The sequence below is a fragment of the Schistocerca serialis genome, chromosome 8, assembly GCF_023864345.2.
Source record: "Schistocerca serialis cubense isolate TAMUIC-IGC-003099 chromosome 8, iqSchSeri2.2, whole genome shotgun sequence".
Lineage (NCBI taxonomy): Eukaryota > Metazoa > Arthropoda > Insecta > Orthoptera > Acrididae > Schistocerca > Schistocerca serialis.
Window position 1 is genome coordinate 111,374,979 of NC_064645.1, and position 14,993 is coordinate 111,389,971.

A 14,993-nucleotide genomic window follows, 5' to 3' on the forward strand; every position below is an offset into this window, starting at 1 on the left:
GCTTTGGTACTACATAGTGTTATTGAAAGAACAAAAGTAAACTTTACGATTTTGATGGCTATCCTTACAAACTCTTTTACACCTGACGCTGTAAAAATACGTCAGAAACTTTGCATCATGAGAACGGCAGTAAATGGAAATGATCGTTTTGCGTCATTGGTGCAGGTCTTATTACATTCGATGCCACATTGGGCGACCTGCGCGCCGGATGAAGATGAAATGATGAACACAACACAACACCCAGTCCCTGAGCGGAGAAAATCCCCGACCCAGCCGGAAATCGAACCCGGGCCCGTAGGATGGCAATCCTTCATGCTAACTACTCAGAACGGCAGTAATGTAGAGTAACTACGTACGTCGGAGCAAAATAATGTGTACAGCAAGGAAATGGTATGACTACTTTACAAAACCAACATCTCCAAACACTCCCAGAATCCAGAACAAGTATCATTTCTTGAACTGGGCTGACGTTTTGAAACATGTTAATAACCATCAATTAACAACAAATACCGGATCGACGTGGTAAAAGGCTGTCAAGGAAACTATTCCAGTACATAATAAGCTACATACTGTTCATCTAACCGATTCGCCCAAATGTGTAAATGTAACAACGAAGACACCTTAACACGCAGGTTTACATTTTGCACAGCCAACGAAGTATGGCAGAGGCTTCAAGGAAGCCTTGATATCATAGTAAGAACGGCGGTACAGCACGTTCCTAAGGAACAGTTACAACGGGCAGGTGTAAAGCGATTTGCAATCCTTAAACACAGTACGATTATCTGGTCAGTTTGTTCACAATGTAATGATCGAGGGCAAGCCAGAGCTCTTGGAATTCAGACACGGACTCTTTGCATTGCACGATGAACTGCAGAAGATACGAAAATTTAGAGTGATATTTGCTAACTATGCTCTGGCATGGGGTTCCTGTACTTAGTATTGAAACCATTCACTTCCTTGTTGTTGCGATATTTTTCAGCAATATAAAATTCGTCTGTATAGTAATGGTGGCAATACATACGTAAATTTATATGAAGTCTATGATACAATGCATTATAAAAGAAAGGAAATGAAATACTGTGTATTTATCAAAAATTTTTTGATGCAGAAATTGTGTTTGTGAATTAAACTTTGTTCGTCTTATCTTCTGCGATCGTTATTCGATGTTTCGAGTGATTCGTGGTCTTCTGCATATTTTACTTTCTCTGGTTAGCGTAAATATATATGCTCAAAAAATCTGTAATCTAGTCACGTTATGCTTGGTGTTACAATACTGCTGAATTTACGTCTTGTCTTAAACATGTTTTAACGCGTTCTTTTACTGTTCTTCCAGTTTCGCGGATGTGTATTACTTGGCAAGGCGAAACGGTCTCTTCCAGAATGTCACCACGGTCGAGTTAACGCTCGAAAGCAGGGGGAAATACTTTTTTCCTTGTGCCTTTGTCCAACGGCTTCACAGGGTCCGCATGGTTACGGTCATACTTGGCAGGGTTAATTTAAGGGGTGGCCCGATTCCCTTCCGAAAAGCAGGGGGCAAGGGTTGGGAGAAATGTCAGAAGAGCGTACACTCAAGTACCTTCGCAAGTGGAGCCCTATGACACACTATTCGTCAGTATGTGCCACTTGATGAAGTGCCCATTTAGAGCCAGAGCAGAAACAGGACGTGCGAGGTACCATGGGTGATCAAGAGACTCCGCTGACAGTATCTGTGAAACTACCTTCCCCAATGATGTCGCTATTTTCCACAGTTGGGTATGTCGATTCATCGTCTGCTGTTTCATTCGTGTATGATTTTTCGAATCTATGCTGACAGATTTTGTTACACTTTCAATTTCCTCGTCCGTCAAAGTATCTCTCTCCAGTAGTCATCACGCACTTTTGGCGTAATACGAGTACAAAGAAGCCGGCCGCGGTGGTAGTGCGGTTCTAGCGCTGCAGTCCGGAACCGCGGGACTGCTACGGTCGCAGGTTCGAATCCTGCCTCGGGCGTGGATGTGTGTGATGTCCTTAGGTTAATTAGGTTTAAGCAGTTCTAAGTTCTAGGGGACTGATGACCTAAGATGTTAAGTCCCATAGTGCTCAGAGCCATTTGAACCATCTGAGTACAAGGAATTTGTAGTTTTCTGAAAGTACCGGGTGATCAAAAAGTCAGTATAAATGTGAAAACTTAATAAACCACGGAATAATGTAGATAGAGATGTAAAAATTGACACATATGCTTGGAATGACATGGGGTTTTATTATAACAAAAAAAAAAAACAAAGTATTGCTAGACGCATGAAAGATCTCTTGCGCGCGTCGTTTGGTCATGATCGTGTGCTCAGCCGCCACTTTCGTGCGATTGTTGGCTATGGGGTTACCTGAAGTCGCAAGTGTATCGTGATCGACCGACGTCTCTAGGGATGCTGAAAGACAACATCCGACGCCAGTGCCTCACCATAACTCCGGACATGCTTTAAAGTGCTGTTCACAGCATTATTACTCGACTACAGCAATTGTTGAGGAATGATGGTGGACATATTGAGCATTTCCTGTAAAGAACATCATCTTTGCTTTGTCGTATTTTGCTATGCTAATTATTGCTATTCTGATCAGATGAAGCTCTATTTTTTGAACTTTTGTATTTTTTTGGTTCTAATAAAACCCCATGTCATTCCAAGCATGTGTGTCAATTTGTACCTCTCTATCTACATTATTCCGTGATTTATTAAGTTTTCAAATTTATACTGAATTTTTGATCACCCGGTGTACTGAAACTTACAGTCACAACGCGAAAAGCAAACTATCTGCGTGGTCTGTACTCCTTCTGCAGTAGACACATTACGGCTGGAACGATACAGAGAAGTTTAGTATCGTCCCTTTGTAAGCAAGATAGGCAAAATCGTGTGGTCGATTTCTAACGACAAATTAAATTTTTTCTCTAGCGAAAAGTTCTTCAAGGAGGTCCACGCAGCCTTTTGAGGCCAGCTTTGAAGCAAACCGAATATAACACAGATAAATAGATCCCCAGTTCTCCGAAGTAACAGTTTATGTCGAAAGACTTGTAGTAGCTAATTTATTAACAGCAAAAATTTCAGCCGTTATTTTTCCGGGCTAAAAGGTACATGATTTTCGCATTAGGACTACGGATCTTATTCTTTGCAAGTATTCAGACTTTCTGGTCAGGATTTAAGTCTAGATGGGACGGCTAAATCAAGAAGAGAACCATTTTATCGCAAAATCGTTCAGTAATATAAAAAGGAAAGGTCGGTGTTCTTTAATTAATGTAAAAATTTCGGCTTTCCTCGTCTCTGAGTAATTCAATTTATTTCTCTATATTGCCAAGAGATGGCTTGAAGATTTTTTGTTTTAAGCATGCAGCAGAAGAACACACGAAAGTAAACTCTGCATTCACAACAATGTAAAACTGATCATCACTGTTGCTTATCAGTATGTGCCACTTTGCAAAATTCATTCAAGGAATAGTGTATCAACGATTCATCTGAACAAACTACTGGCCGATTTCATTCTCATGCTTCATATTCCGTAAATATCCTGATGTAGTGTGCTATTCCTGAAAGTATGTACTTACAGCCAAACACGGTGACTCGTTGGATCGGGAACTTTATTGAAATATAATCCTATGGATGGAACAGATTTTACTGTTTCTTTTCTGTTCTAGAATTGCAGTTCTATTTGACAGAAACTGTGGAATTTTTGCAAAGATGGAATGTGGATGCATTGTTCATAATGGCGTGGAAACTGCAGTCTAATAACACATTGCCTATGTCATCAATGAAATATTTGTGGGTTGCTTTTGTAACATGCTCGATTTAGCAAATTAGTCGCTGATTCTGTAATTTGCGGACCATTGATATACTTAACTGTTGCTTGTCAACATTTGGCTCAAATGGTTCAAATGGCTCTGAGCACTATGTGACTTAACATTTGAGGTCATCAGTCCCCTAGAACTTAGAACTACTTAAACCTAACTAACGTAAGTACATCACATACATCCATGCCCGAGGCAGGATTCGAACCTGCGACCGTATCAGTCGCGCGATTCCGGACTGCAGCGCCTAGAACCGCTTGGCCACCGCGGCGGCTTGCCAACATTTGTTTACAGCTTCCATGGTTTTCTCTGTCGCCACTATCACACCGTTCTCGTTCTCAGTGTTATGTAGTGGTCACTCCTTAGGTAACAAATTTTATCAGACGTGCAGGCTGAACTTGTGTAGTGGTGGCGCTATAGGTACAGGAGGCAGCGCTTGGGAGCTGGTGAAGGCAGCTATCATATGCCCGAAGATGTCAACTAGAAACCACTGTCTAAGACTTGTTTATTATTAGTGATTTTACGGTACATATTGTCTTCTCCAGCACTGCGGAAGGCGCGCAGCGTCGCTCTCTCAACAGCGACAAGGAATGTGGATGCAGCACTCAGGTGTTGCGTAGATCAGGATCCAGCAGTGATGGTGCGCAGGTAGCCGGAACAGGCTCGAACTAACCGTAGCCCGCCGGAAATTCGTGCTGTCCACATCATTGCTCTCGAAGGCAGATGTGTGCTTATACATGTGCCAACACCATATCACATGCGACGGATGTGATAGCCCTGGGCCGAAATCAGAAGATAGGTGGTACCACGTACAGCAAGGGAGGCGGTACTCAGGGCCCTTAGCCATAAGGTTGACGGCAGTAACTTGTTATGACCCTCCAACAGGGTAAATCCTTATCTCGTCCGGATCGTGAATCAGTTATGGAAGAGACTAAACAACAGTGGCGGTTTCCAGCGGCGAAGTCCCAATGCAGCTGGCGGTCTCGGAAGCGAAGTTTACACTCAGGCGGAAAGCATCATATCATGATTCGCCATACACATTATACTACAGAGATACAGATGGGACGACCAGACACTGACAAGGGAACCTCCCCATCGCACCCCCCTTATATTTAGTTATGAGTTGGCACAGTGGATAGGCCTTGAAAAACTGAACACAGATCATTCGAGAAAACAGGAAGAAGTTGTGTGGAACTATGAAAAAAATAACCAAATTATCAAACTGAGTAGTCCATGAGCAAGATAGGCAACATCAAGGACGATGTGAGCTCAGGAGCGCCGTGATCCCGTGGTTAGCGTGAGCAACTGCGGAGCGAGAGATCCTTGGATCAAATCTTACCTCAGCTGAAAATTTTTCTTCCTTTATTTTCGCAAAGTTATGATCTGTCCGTTCGTTGATTGACGTCTCGGTTCACTGTAATTGGTTTAGTGTCTATGTTTTGCGACCGCACCGCAAACTTACAGTTCGGAAAATATTCATTGATCTTGTTATTGAAGTCGCGAGCTGTATTTGCTGGATTCATATTGCCCACGGAATACATCTCACGTATTTAATGCACTCCCGTCCAAAGTAGCGAACAGTCAACTGCCAGCCAGGGAGCCTCGTTAGCAGGAATACTCTCTCTTCCGTGCGCTGTTGTCGACTCACGTCGTGTGTTTCGATGTTTGTTTAGGTGTAGCATCCTCATGCTACGGCGCAGTTACCTCGCATCGGACGGACGGACGGACAGATAATAATTGCATAAAAATAAAAGAATAAACTCTTCACTCGAGGGAAGACTTGAACGAATGACCTCTAGTTCTGCAGCTGCTCACGCTAACCACGGCACCACGGCGCTCCTAAGCTCACTTTGTCCTTGATGTGGCTTATTTTGCACATGGCCTACTCAGTTTGATAATTTGGTTATTTTTTTCATAGTTCCACACAACTTCTTCCTGTTTTCTCGAATGATCTGTGTTCAGTTTTTCAAGGCCTATCCACTGTACCAACTTATAACTAAATCTGAGGGGGGGTGCGATGGGGAGGTTCCCTTGTGAGACTGAGGTCTCAGAAATTGAGTATTTAAGCGCGACATAACATCAACGCAGCCGGCGATGTCGTCATTTCATCTCATTTACCCAGAGGTGTCAACGGACTTGTCTCCGCCCTGGTGCCACAGTTTTGACGCGTGCCTCTTTACCTACGCATTTTCCGTCATTGATGGACCGCTGTGTAGTAGCTGAGCTCTGATGTTAGTTATTGTGGCTCCACACTGCAAGGCGTTATTGAGTGCTATGCTGTGCAAAAGTTAGTAAAATTAGATACTGACAGCAAGTTGTCACAGCTTCCCCTGAAGATATTTTCCGTGGTCACGTTTCACGATCGCAGTGCGATGTAACAGCGCATACTATTTGAACTATAATGTAGCTGCATCGTGTCACATAACATAATTAGTTGTTGTAACGGACGGGTAACCACTTAGCGTTGCTAGTTAATACTTTTCCGCAGTTGCAGGATGTGGAGGGCCTGAAGCACGTCCGATGTAGATAGACTGAAGTCGATTACCTTGCGTTAACAGAAAAACTATTCTTCTTCACGACTCTGGCTATGAGGTCACTTGCAAATGCAAGTGCAGTAGTTTCCTCGTTCTTCTTGTCTGCGTCATTATTATTAGCGCTCCGTTTGACGGCTCAATTTATGGTTAGATCATCATAGACGTCAGAACTCGATGTTTTCCTAAGAAAAATGTGATAATGCGCTCTTCCTGACGATGATGCGGACCTCTGTGCTAAGTAGTGGTGCGAAGTAGTATCTAGGCACCTGTCTAAGTTGGTTGCTTTCCTGTAAACTTATACAATGTTCTTAGGTGCATTGCTTATTTCCACCTCTCTCCATGTACAGGTACATCCAGCACTGTCGAACATGATCGTTTTGTCGGCGGAAGTGTTGTGGTGTGAGGATGAATGGGCATAACGACACCACCGTCACTGAACGTGGTACACTCAACAGTCAACGTTAATGTGACTCGCCCGTCCTTTCTCATGTGCGTCTTTTCAGGGCTGCATTCGGCTCTGACTTGATTTGTGACGATACGCGAACACATGGAACAGCGCAAATGGGATAGATCTTGCAACGAGAGGACATTCGGCGAATGGACTGGCATGCCCCTGCCGTTGACTTAAATCGCATCGATCACCTGTGAGATTCGTAGCACGTCCACGTGCTCCAATGACCATTCACCTGTTGTCAACCGCGCTAGTACAGGAATCTAACGCCCTAACACAAGAACTCCTTACCTATCTTCTGTCCGGCATGGTAGTAAGTTGCAGAACGTGTAATGCCGTCGGTGGTGGTCGCGTACCCTAATAAGAACCAAATCCTGCCTTTAGTAATGTACAGGGGACCATCATGGATCACGGAGACTTCTGTGTAATCATTGTCTTTGAATAAAAGTTTCATTTCTAGTGAAAGGATTTTAAGGTTCAAATCATGGCCAGAAAAGGAGGATAAAGGTTCAGAAAATACATACAAAAACGTTCAAAGAAGGTGCTGATGAAATTAATTTAGCCGGCCGCGATGGTCTCGCGGTTCTAGGCGCGCAGTCCGGAACCGCGCGACTGCTACGGTCGCAGGTTCGAATCCTCCCTGGGGCATGGATGTGTGTGATGTCCTTAGGTTAGTTAGGTTTAAGTAGTTCTAAGTTCTAGGGGACTGATGACCACAGCTGTTAAGTCCCATAGTGCTCAGAGCCATTTGAACCATTTTTGAAATTAATTTATTTGTGTTTAAGCCAGCTACATTAACTTTCTTCATCTCATTACCATTATTTCGTCTTACTACCGTTTACATGAAGTTTCTCCCTTGTTCAGTGACTTATAAGTTGCATTTGTGACCTGATTAATACCTTAATTTGTAATTTTCAAATACTTAACAGGTATTAAGGTTTTTGTAATTGTAAAGCGTTATTTTGCTGTCGTGTTTTATGTCATATGTGTAGGAGATAATACTGCTATATTCAACATCTTTAGGGTGTTCGTTGCTATCAACTGCTATTTTATAAAACATTTCATAGGGATTGTAACGTAGAGACTAATTATAGACATTGTACCTTGTGGTCGTGACTGTTGAAAGGCCTACATCGCTTGTTCCATTCTGTAAGTATTCTTTACATTTGCATACGTATCACCAAAATTAACGTTATTTGTGGCCCAAATGTTTTATCGACTGTAACCCGAGACCAAGGTTTTCCTACAGTTATGTTACAGTTTGATTTAGTAATGGATGAACTGAAGTTTCATGGTATGTGTAAATCGTGAAATATGACGCTTCATTACTGACCAGTTCATATTTCTATTTTCACACAATTTTGTTGTTATTATTCAGTAGGTGTGATATGTCTGTGTAACTGACATAATGAACTAAAGTGTTATTTCTGTATCTGTTATTGGTTAGATGTTTCTGTTTGAATCATTAATGTAATGGAAATATTGTAGTTTTGATTTATAATCAGTTACAACCAATGTATATTACATCCGGAATAATAGGTCTTGGTTTTATGTTACTGGTAACGAGGTTTTAGCTTCATGTCAGTTGTAACTCGAGGTCTATGTTGTGTTACATGCATTCATTATTGACCTGTAATGTAGGTTTATTATCTCATACACCTTCCTGAGATCCTCTGTCTCTTCAATTGAGGGTTTTACTATAAAAATCGGAAAAGTTTCAAAACCGTTTTTAAGCTAATACCGACTTGCTCTTCTCCGGCTTAAAATCTATATCATGACGGACTTAGTTTCGGCAGAAGCCATAAAGATCCATAGGAAAATCCATTGAAAATGTTGCTATTTCACAAAAAGCTAGCTAGTCCCTTGTTTTTCCTACAAAAGCCGGAAAAGTCCAGAATTCGTTAGTTTCCCGTTCTTGGCTCCCTGTCCTCATTTTAATAGACTGATTTCTGTGCAATACATTAAGAGCAAACGTCGCAGGCGTGCAGATAGGAAGTTGTAATCTTGCAGCTGCATTTCCCTCCAAGTTGAAAATTGAACGTTAGGGGTATTCTGATTTGTAAAGTAGTTTCCGGTAGCTTTCATGGAATAATGAAGCACAGGCTGTACAGAGTCCGGAACAGTACTGTAATGTATACAAATTTAGTGCACATAGTGTATGGAGAACAGCTATCTGATGCTCGTATATTTTACTTAAAATGAACAGTGAAGATCGCAATAATATCTTTTTTTTTTCGGCTTCCTCTTATGTAGAACCGGCACCAGCCAGAGGGGGACAAAAATTCTGAAGACGGCTTCTACTTAACCCGAAACCGTAAATACAAATAAAAAAATATTACTGCGATCAAGACCGTTGATTTTAACTTAAATAGTACTGCAATGTACGGACAGTGTTCAAGAGATAAAAGAGATTCCCAAAACAGACCGAAAAAAGATACCAGAGCCGATTGTTTAGTTGACTGAATACCATATAAACTGCTTTAATCAAGGCAACCACACTCTCCCCTGCTTGATAAAATAGAAAGTACCTGCCACAAGATTCGACCATAAATGGTATGCATCCTGAGTTTTTACACAACTACAATATGAGTCTTCTCCGTTTAAGCTACTGAACAGTATACAAGTATATTAACATGCATTTTGGGTATCCCAGTGTCTGATACATGTACCATATGTAATTCACTGCAGAGTGCAATAAAAGCTGAGGAAAGAGATTTTGTTAAGAACCAATTAGTAGCTCAAAAGACAGTCCACTTGAAAAGGACAGAAGATTTTGTAAGCATATAACGAAACTATATTCTAAAAGTGAAACAAGGACACATTAACTGTATTTATGTAAAATGGTCCCTTACTGCACTTGCAATTGAATGCCATTTACTACGCATGACAATATGGTACCATGTTTTTGGGTTCACCATCTGGCAGATGACTCAGTTATGTTTACAGTTATCTTGAAAATGAAGGAAGGGAGGGCCCTAACGAAGTCACGTGCATGATTCTGAACTGCTTAAACAACATTCCATTAGAAAACCGAAGAGATGAGTTTGTTCTCCTTAGTGATGGGTGTCCTGGGCTGAACAACAACAAAGTTATGGTTCAGTTCTTGTTCAGGCAAGAGAACATCTTGAAGATCTACAAATGGATGACATATTTGTTCCGGTGTGAGGAAACAGCTGTTTACCAAACGATAAAGACTTCACACCGAAAGGGTTCAAATGGCTCTGAGCACTATGGGACTTAACTTCTAAGGTCATCGGTCCCCTAGAACTTAGAACTACTTAAACTTAACTAACCTAAGGACACCACCCATATCCACGCCCGAGGCAGGATTCGAACCTGCGACCGCAGCGGCCGCGCGGTTCCAGACTGTAGCGCCTAGAACCGCTCGGCCACCCCGGCCGGCCACACTGATAGGGAAGCGCAAGACAAGGATTAAAGGAACGTCTGAAATTTGGGTCGGGAAAACTGTTGAAGTCCGTACATTACTTACCCAATGCAGCTGAAAATAATGAAACATCATGATTTCTTTAACATCAAACGTGCTATTGAACCATTCTATTTGATAAGGCCTAAATTTCCACTCAGACTGCAGCAGGTATAGATGACCCACAATTATGTGGATGATAAGAATTGTGTCTCATTGCGTAACTCTGACTTTGGCCCGTGGTACCTTCAAATCATTACTAAGAGAAACACTACAGCAGAATGTACTGCTTTGGTTCTATATCAGTTGTACGACAACAACCCAGATATTCAGGCGGCTAAAGAAAGAGATTTTCCTAATTTGATGCAGTTGCTGAAAGAATAAACCATAGACTTCTACAAGGAATTGCTTTATGATACCCCACATCAAACCTGTAATGTAGAGGAGCAAACAGAAGTTGCTATTGATGATGATAATGATAGCAGCGATGGCTGGAACAGTGGGAATAACTAAACCTGTTTTCCAGTTTGTTTTAAAGGAAATAATACTGTCTTGTGTTCATTGTCACATACCCCCATACAGCATTTTGAAAACACACTAAATTAGTCCAGAAAAATTATTAGAGCTTCATTATTTCTTAATTTGCTACAAGTACCAGACAAATTCGATGAGACTATGCTCCTACGAAATAACTACAGCCCGTAAACTTAAAGACGAACATAAGTGAAAAGGTGTTCCTGTTTAACATGCTATGAGTACGTTTGATCACTTTTCATGCATCTGTTTAAATGGTGGAAAGTATTTTTTTTTTATTCCAGAAAAACCACAATTCTGTACTTGCCTGGTTTTTGTAATGAGTCCCTTAACTGCATACTAATTTCTTTTATTATTTGAACAACAGTTTGGCCACACTATTTTTGAGCACACGATGTGTAAGGGGCAAACAAATATCTTTTACATACTTTCATGATATTACATGAAAGCTCCTTTTTCCATTAAATAAGTGAGTTGACAGAACTTTTTTGTCATTATCTGTTATGGTTGTTGACCTTTCATTTTATGTGTGATAAGCGTAAAACTTGATATTTTAATGAAAATTTGTAATACTGACATTTCTCCATTGAATGGTAAGCGCAATTATTGTATTTACTGTTTACAAATGTCGTTTGTACAAAGAGTTTATTATACAATAATACGGCTCTTTCAGAACATTATTTTCATCGTTTTTTGATGGTGAACACATGGTACCAACACTGAAATTAGTCTTGTTAACTGACGTTCCCTCTGACTTAACCAATGATTATATTTCAGATATTCTTATGTTTTTACTCTGGCGTATTATACTCTTTCGTCATCTCAGGTTACACAGACCTGAGATGGTAGTCGCCTGTGAAGGATCAGGAGTCTCTGTGCAACAAACTGAAGTTTTCCACGATAGTGTCAATATCTTGTTATCTTGAGTTAAACATTTTGTCATTGTCAAATTTGGTATACAGGAGTGTCTTCTACGAAAAATATGGATTTTTAGACAAAAAGATTTTATAAATTTGTAATTACTGTATATGATGCTGATGTTCAGAGGTAGATGTCGTATATTTCGAACTTTTTCATTTGTAAATACCTTACATAGATTTTTTTCTGTTTGTACCGTCTTACATTTGGTGGTGGCTGAAATGACCGAAACCGGTCAAGAGTAAATACGGCTGATGACAAATAAAAATGCTTTTCTCCAAACAAAGGACTGTGTTAGAAGTGCTTTCATGGCCGGGAATGTGAGTAGCTGATGTAATGGCGTGGCACTGTACTGAACGAATAATTGCGATTCTGTATTACCCAGGGATTACCATTGGAGGTAAGTATGTTGATGACTCAGGGAGAAGTCCCACCCTTGCAGTGTTTTGGAAGGGCACCGCGGTATTACTTTACCGTTATGGTGTGCAGAGCCATCAGGTGTAACTATAATCTGTGGGAGATAGCAATTGAGGGAGCTCTGAAGAAACAAGGTTACGTCACTGTCTTGCGTCCTTATGCGTTACCCCTAATTTGACAGTATGTGGTGAGATTTTTCAACAGGACAATGCTCGTGTACACATGTTATATGCGTCTATGAAATGTTCGCGTGATACTGTCCCATACAGAACATATGTGGGACTGGGTCGGACATCAACTGCATCTCAGTGAGAGTATGGACGATACTAAGGGCCAGTTGTGGGTGAACTTCTCTCAGGACAGGGGACGGATATTAAGGGCCAGTTGTGGGCGAACTTCTCTCAGGACAGGGTTCGATGGCTTCATGACGAACTCTCCAACCGAATGACTGCTTGTATTCAGGCCAGAGAGGGCGCAACATCAAACTGATAAGTGGGCTCTTACTGCCAAGTTATTCTTAAATTTGACTCCATTTTGGAAATTTTTGGAGATTTGTTGTAAGGTCTTATGGGACTAAACTGTTGAGGCCATCGGTCCCTAAGTTTACGCACTACTTAATCTAACTTAAAGTAACTTACACTGAGGACAACACACACACCGATGCCCGAGGGAGGACTCGGATCTCCGACGGGGGGAGCTGCGCGGACCGTGCAAAGCACCTCAGACCGTTCGTCTACCCCGCGCGGCTCCATTTTGTAATCACCGACGTAGTACAAAGTATCTGCTCGAACTGTGAAGAAGCCGGGCGGAGTGGTAGTGCGGTTCTAGGCGCTACAGTCTGGAACCGAGCGACCTCTAAGGTCGCAGGTTCGAATCCTGTCTCGGGCATGGATGTGTGTGATGTCCTTAGGTTAGTTAGGTTTAAGTAGTTCTAAGTTCTAGGCGACTGATGACCTCAGAAGTTAAGTCGCATAGTGCTCAGAGCCATTTGAACCGAACTGTGAAGATTCTAATCATTATCTCCTCTCCTTGTAACTGAGTCACTTTTTTCGTCAGGCAGTGAACTTGGAACTTTTATCTTATTGAACAAAATGTATATTATCTTCTAAAATGTTGTCACAAAGTCAGCAATCCTTGCGCAGTTAAATTTATTTTTAATATGGTGATTTGATAGTTATATTGAACTGTGATTTTACGCAAATTACGTTGTAAATTGTGATACGAGTGATAGCAAGGCGTCCTTAAATATGAAGTTATTCAAAACATACGTTGTCTGCGTTGTTGCAGGAATGCTATGGAGGATACATGGACTTGGACGTAACTCGCCTCAGCGACCAACAGGCGACATATTTTGAGGCGTGACGCTGGACAAGGTTTGTCGATAAATAATTTGAAATTGTTGCTATAGATTTTACGTAGTGTATCACCGAAGACAACAAAGAATCAGTCGCTTCCCGTCAAATTGTGAAACAAAGTAGTGCATAGCAGGGTAACTAAATAACGAAAAAATGGTAGTGTGTGAGGAGTGCACTTACAAGCCAGTTGAGACCATTATTTATTTCAAGTTTCTGCTGCCGGTCACTTTTTATTTTATGCTTAATCTAACATAATGCAACGCGTTTCTAACATGTTCAGTTCATCTTCAGGCCTTTAAACTTACATACATACATATAGAGAAACGTTACTTAAAAATAAACAGTCTTAAATTAGATTAATCTAGAACTCTTTGTCCATTGTTTTCTCTGTAGCTGCTGGTGTAGCATTTGAGGGGAAGGAGGGGGGCAGTGTATGGCTAGAAATCGAAATCAGTGATGTCTTCTGCTGGTTTTCTTCCTAGTTGAGACCAACTTTATTATCGCGCTATGATCCACCCTTGAGACTAAGCATAGCTACGATTCTGAGGAGGAGAGACCGGGGTGAGGGGGGGGGGGGGGGGGGGGTTAAAATTGTAGAGAGAGAGACCAACCTTTATTACAGCAAGGAAATAAGGAAATTCATTTCTTTGCAGATAACAGTAGCTATATAGAGATGAAAACGCTTGCACAGGATAGACTACCATCCGCAGCGGCATCAGACAGTCCTCAGTCAGAAGACCACAACAAGAGATATTTTAACGTCAGATTATCACGTCAAAGTTAAGTTCGCTAATCTAAATTATGAGGTGCTGAAATTGCCACATTGCTTTTATCTGTGGGCGAGTGTTATTCTTTATGATAAACTATTTATCATATGATTTATATTGATGAACGCCTCTATACAACACAGTTTGTTCGGAAATTCCAGCTGTCCCTTTCAATTGTAAGCATAAATCGATCGACCTAGCCACAGTAAAGAACAAAAGAAAGCAAGACAAGCAGGAATTCCCCCTGGAGTCCTGACTCCGAAGGTTCCAGTTAGTGGAGCGTGGCATGTGCCCTGCCTTCGGAGGCAGTCTGAAAGTAGTGTGTTGACTGTGGTTACGGCCCAGTAAACAGGCAGGAGTAATCACGCTGTCTGACCCTCCACTGTCTTTTCATTGTTTTTCATTCATTTTTGACACCGCACTTCTCCTCGGATTTAATATTTTGTGCATCAGTGTTTCTAGAACCGATGCTTGAGATCTTTCATTTCAGTCTTTGGTGATTTTCTGATCTCTGTAATAATCTGCTCGTCTTTTCTGTAAGAAGTAAAATTTTCATAGTGAGGTACAAGTAAGTCCTTCTCCGACAGATGCCGGTCGGGGTGGCCGAGCGGTTCTAGGCGCTACAGTCTGGAACCGCGTGACCGCTACGGTCGCAGGTTCGAATCCTGCCTCGGGCATGGATGTTTGTGATGTCCTTAGGTTAGTTAGGTTTAAGTAGTTCTAAGTTCTAGGGGACTGATGACCTCAGAAGTGAAGTCCCCTAGTGCTCAGAGCCATTTGAA

At 41.6% G+C, this 14,993-nt stretch overlaps 1 long non-coding RNA gene across 1 annotated transcript in view; it reads left to right on the forward strand.

The window, feature by feature from the left end:
• Positions 1 to 13,451, forward strand: part of LOC126416373 (uncharacterized) — a 2,268,185-nt gene extending 2,254,734 nt beyond the window's left edge. Inside the window, exon 7 of the long non-coding RNA XR_007575440.1 lies at positions 13,377 to 13,451. This is a non-coding gene — a long non-coding RNA (uncharacterized LOC126416373). The remainder of the gene's footprint in view (positions 1 to 13,376) is intronic.
• Positions 13,452 to 14,993: the final 1,542 nt, after the last annotated feature.